Raw genomic sequence first — 5,888 nt, forward strand, 5'->3', positions numbered from 1 at the left:
AAATGATTGTACGGTTATTATAAACCTCAATAATGACAAAGGTAATTGATTAACATTCTGATTAACCTTTAAATGTTTGTACGGTTAGTATAAACCTCAATAATGACACCCAGACACCTCATTTTAATACATGGCATTTCAAACTTGATTAAAACAATACTGAAGGATAAACCTGAAATCATTTCAAACTTGATTAAAATAATACTGAAGGATAAAACCTGAAATCATTTCAAACTTGATTAAAATAATACTGAAGGATAAAACCTGAAATTCCACAATCCCTCTCTTGGTCTATCAAAAATGATAGACCAACCACCCTTCAGTGTCTACAGGTACTTGGTCTCAGCCAATTCCAGGTGACCTCTTCCTTCCTGCGCTACATCCCCGCTGACCTGGATCACAGGGCATACCGTACCTGTGCCCCCCGCTCCATCCAAGTTGACCATCCTCCCTACAGCAGCTTTCACACACGGTGCAACGCACCCCAACAAAACACAGAAAAGAACAACAACCGCCAAAGGAGGCACCAACAGTTTGGCCAGCAACTGACTCCAAGACCCACTCATATACCATGACCAAAATCCCTCTGACCCTGCTGGAGGGTCCTCTCCTTTAGCCTTCTGCAGACCCCTCAGTTGTGCTAGGGCCTCTGTTACTCTGCTTTGAGGGTTTGTACTAGTCTCATCAGGGATGTAAGTGCAACATGCCTCCTTACCAATCACCTCACACACCCCACCTCTAGATGTTGTTAATAAATCCAAGACCATCCTGTTCTGCAACACCATTACCCTCAAAGCTGACAATTCCTCAGAGATGCCTTCCAGCGCCTTGATTGTTGAATTAATGAAAATCCCAAAACGGTAGTCTAAGGTCTCAACCCTTAAAAGTAGCTTTCCAACGCCCGCCCACGGAAACAACGACAACATGATCTTCTCCCCCACCGTCCCGTGCTTGAACTTCTCTGGCACATCTGAACCCCAAATAGAGTCGTGCGGCCTGATGCCCACGTCCCTTCTTTGCCTAACATAATGAGAACCATTACTTACAGACACCAGAAATGATTAATCTGTGACTGCCACAGGTGCACAGATTCCTGTCCAATTACTGGGAAGAGTTAAAAGCACTGTATGTCCACACAACCACGCCAGATCCTCGACAGGAAATGTACCATTACTCCCCGGTACCCCAATTTGATGGTTACCAGCGTGATATATTGCCTGGCACTTCTCCGGGGGCAACATGCCCACCGCCACCTGATAAGAGTCCTGCCTGTGCTGTCGGTGTACGCAGATGGGAAACTGTTCACCAGGGGTCCACTCCACATACTGGCTCAGCACAACGCCTTGTGCTGCTTGCGTCAGACCGTAGCACTTGGCCTCACATCTGTGCATACCTCTGCTATGTCCACTGGAGCTGTATTGCAGAAAACAAAATGATAACCCTCTAGCCAGGGGTTTAACACGCAAAGGCAAATGCGCAGCTGTGACAGGAAGTTTGGTGCAGACATAACACTCAGAGTTATGGCGCCCCCTGGCTAAAAACTGAGCATAACGATACCAGCTGTTCATCTGAAAAGCATGTGACAAATTTAACGGTAACTGATTGAAATCATGAATCGTGGACCACGCTCCCCTCCTAGGTCTCTCTCTCCTGATCTTCACAGGCTTGGTGCGACACCGACTTAACCCTGGAATGACACAGGTAAACTCCAACACCAAAATAAGACAAACCATCAGCACCCCTAGTATTCCACCAGCAGTCAACAGCTTATTTGATATGAGAACCATGATAGCTACGTCCCTGCTGAAAATGAAAATTGATTATGATTGATGAACCTGAGACTCACAGTATCTGCAGCAAAACGTCAACTCAGCACAACCTGAAAGAATTTTAGTAGACCCTGTGGAGAAGCTTGGAAAACTTATCACCTATAGTCTACACTTTAATTGAATACCAAAATTATAGTTGTTTTATACCCAGGAATCAATCGCTGTAAACCTGTGAAACAAAATTGATTCAAATGCACACACAGTAAAAGTTAAAAGTGTGACCTCCTGAGAGGAGCTGTATGTTAAGATTATAACCTGTTTGATAACTGAAAATGGATGTATGAACACTTTAAATCAACCTGCGGAAAATGACCACATACACCTTAAAATCACAGTTTTCTCTTTCTTTTTAGAAATTGGATTGTTGAAGCTGCTCCTCCGATTGTACGCCCAAGAGCTCTCCTCACTCCGACCACAGCTCCTGAAGTCTTCAGGAACACAGCTGCTCAACTCCTCTTGCTGTTTTAATTGGCCAAACAGGGGGACTTCACTCCCACGTTTCTGCTGCCTTGTATTTCACACAAACATCAACAGATTAAAGAACTCTGCTGCTCATTTGGTCAGCAGGGGGACTTCATTCCCAGCATTCTGCTGTCTTTTTATTTCACTAACCCCAATGGGTTTTAAAACGACGCGTCTTCCACACTTTCTACTTCTGCTCACGTCGCGTCTTCCACACTTTCTACTTCTGCTCACGCCGCGTCTTCCACACTTATATCTGAACTCGTCGGGTCTTCCAATATATATCTGAACTCGTCGGGTCTTCCAATATATATCTGAACTCGTCGGGTCTTCCAATCTGCTGACAGCAAGTGCTCACTTATCAGCTGATTTCCCTCTCTTGCAGGTTAGACGCTTGCTCCTGACGTGAGGTGTATGATCACACCTCTCCCTGATGTTGCAGATCCGTCAGGATCTGCTGTAATGATTGCTGTGGCTCGGCTGCCGGTGCACACTGGCTGAGATGAAACCACGTGGAACCTTTCCCTCTCAAGCGTACTGCGTATGATGTGCGTTCTGTCACCTCATATGGGCCCGTCCACCTTGGCTCCGCCCACTTTCGTTTAATGACTTTCAGTAGTACCTAATCTGAGAGTGGGCACGTGGGATTTACTCCGTCCGGAGTACTGGGCTCAGGAATCTGTAGATGAAAACTGGACAACATACTTTTTAGTGTATCAAAGTACATTTTGTGTGTCATTTTTGATACCTGTTCTGAGGGCCACTCTACATTCTGTTGGGGCCCTGGGAACGACCTTCCTGTGGTCAGTTCATAAGGGGTGAAACCTGTACCCCTGTTAACAGAAGCTCTTACCGCCATAAGGGCGATAGGCAATGCATCCAGCCAATTGGAATTTGTCTGTGCACAGATTTTTGATAATTTTTGTTTCAGCTTTCCATTTAATCTTTCCACTTTACCCTGTGATTGTGGGTGATAAACGGTACCAAACGCGTGCTTCAAACCCAAAGCTTTTTCAACCTTTTGCAGATCTGCATTTCTGAAATGAGTCCCATTATCAGATCTAACTATCGCAGGGAACCCATGTCTGAGGATGTAGTGATTTATTAAACACTTGATTACAGTTTGACTATCCTCCTTTTTAGCAGGCCAGGCTTCTGGCCATCCAGTGAATGCGTCGATGCAAACCAATAGATATCTGAAACCTCGTACTGGTTGAATCATGTCGGTGTAATCAATTATTACCTCACGACCCGGTGTCATGTCCATGGGAAACTTTCCTTGTTGACGCGGTTTAAGAGTTGGCTTGGAGTTATACAAATTGCATAACGTGCATTCTTTCACAAACGCTCTGATCAAGTCGTTCATGTACGGGTGCCACCAGCTGATGACATTCCTCTTCATCTGGTGAACCCCCACATGACTCAAACCGTGTGCCTCTTCGAAAATCCTCCGCTTCAGGCTCAGTGGAAGTACCCATCTTCCATCTTCAGGGTTTATCCACAATCCATCTGGCCTCTTTTCAGCTCCTCTTTCACTCCACATCGCCTTTTCTTCTGGAGCTGCACCTTGTTGGCAACAGGCGATGGATTCTTCATCCCATCTGATTCTTTCCCCTTCTTCTTCTGGGGTTATCATCACCATCTGACTCCAGTTGATAAATCCTGAGGCCCTTTTCGCCTCCAAATCAGCTTGACAGTTTCCTTTTGCTATGCTTGAGGAATCTGTATCATGACCTCGACATTTCACAATGGCAATTTCTGTTGGTAACATCAGAGCTGTTTCTAATTCCCTCATATCTGCCTCATGTTTGATAGGTTTCCCGTTAGCTGTACGAAAACCTCCCCTCTTCCACTGGGCCAGCTCCACATGAGCTGCTCCACACGCATACGCTGAGTCTGTGAAGATAGTCACTCTCTCGCTTTCCGCCCATCTTAGTGCTGAAATCAGAGCCCTCACCTCAGCTCTCTGCGCTGACTGAGAGCCCTGCAATTTCTCACACACTACAGTTTGATAACCCTGATCTGTTTCCAGCATGACCGCAAAGCCTGCGCTGAGTGGTCCATCCTGCGTTCGAAAACAACTTCCATCACAAAACAGCACCCGTCCCTCTCCAAGAGGTGCGGCCTTTAAGTCTGGCCTGACTCTGTCATCAATTTCCACTCTTCTCTCACAGATGTGTGGTTCACCTCCTCCAATCCTGTCTGCCATGTTTATTCCCTCATGTGTGAACAACAAGTTCTGTGCTTCCAGGATCTTGTTTATCCTCTGTTGTCTTAACGGTGACATAGTGAAGTTTTGTGAATTTACAAAGGCAACCACACTGTGTGATGTCAGCACATGCAGAGTGTGTCCCATCACCAGGTGGGCTGTCTTTTGTACTAACTTAGCCACTCCCACAGCATGCTGTGTCCAGGGCGGATGCCTCTTTTCTGTGTTGTTTAACAGACAGCTGACATACATCAAAACTTTCCTTCCCCCCTCATGTTTCTGAAACAGAACACCGTTAATCACCCCTTCTGTTTCAGAAACATCCAAATGGAAGGGCCGGCCGTAATCCGGCAAAGCTAAATCTGTAGCCCTGCTCATCTGTTGTTTCACCTCAATGAAGACCCTCTCAGCTTCTTCATTCCACACCAGCCTGGCAGTGGGTCGTCTCATGCCCTGTTCTTTAACCAAATCGCGCAATATTTGGGTTTGGCCTGCATAATTTGGAATGTAATTTCTGCTGTACCCGGTCAATCCTAAAAATGAGAGCATTTCCTTAACCGTCTGCGGTTTCGGATGATGTAGAATTGTGTCACGGTGTGCAGCAGAGAGTCCTGCTCCTTTCTGTGAGAGCATCCTCCCCAAAAAGGACACCTGACGTCTCGTCACCTGTAGTTTGTTTTTGCTGACCTTAAAACCTGCTGCATGTAGGTGTTCTAAAACCTTCCTGGTCGCTTCTAATGAGTCTTGTGCAGTGGGACTCGCAATAAGCAGATCGTCAACATACTGAACCAGTACTGTTCCTTCTGGGAGCATTACCTCGCGCAAAACTTTTTTTAATACTTGATTAAAGATGCCAGGTGACAGCGCAAAGCCTTGAGGTAGTCTTGTGTATCGCAACTGTTCACCACAAAAGGTGAATGAAAAAATGTCCCTGCAGTCTTCGGCTAGAGGAAGACAGAAAAACGTGTTTGCCAAGTCTAAACAACTAAACCATTCATGATTTGGTGATAGATTATTCAACGCCACATATGGATTTGGTACCGGTACGGTCTGAGTGATCAATAATTTATTAATGGTCCTCAGATCGTGAGCCATCCGGTATTTGTCTGTACCTACTTTTTGTACAGGTAAAATTGGTGTGTTCCACTCTGCGTAGGAGGGTTCAAGGACACCGCTTTCTTTTAAACCCTGAATTGTTTCAGCGATGCCCGCTTCTGCAGCTGGTTTGTGAGGATATTGTGAAATCCAAATTGGGTATGTGTGATGCACCTGGAACGTTATGGGAGGGCAGTTTATCAGTCCCACATCCGTGGGTCCCTCTGACCATAATGACCCAGGCATGCTATTAATTAAAGGACCTGCATGCGGGTGGTCCATCAGTTCACGAC

Source organism: Nematolebias whitei, chromosome 10 (genome assembly GCF_014905685.2).
Source record: "Nematolebias whitei isolate Nwh7 chromosome 10, NemWhi1, whole genome shotgun sequence".
Lineage (NCBI taxonomy): Eukaryota > Metazoa > Chordata > Actinopteri > Cyprinodontiformes > Rivulidae > Nematolebias > Nematolebias whitei.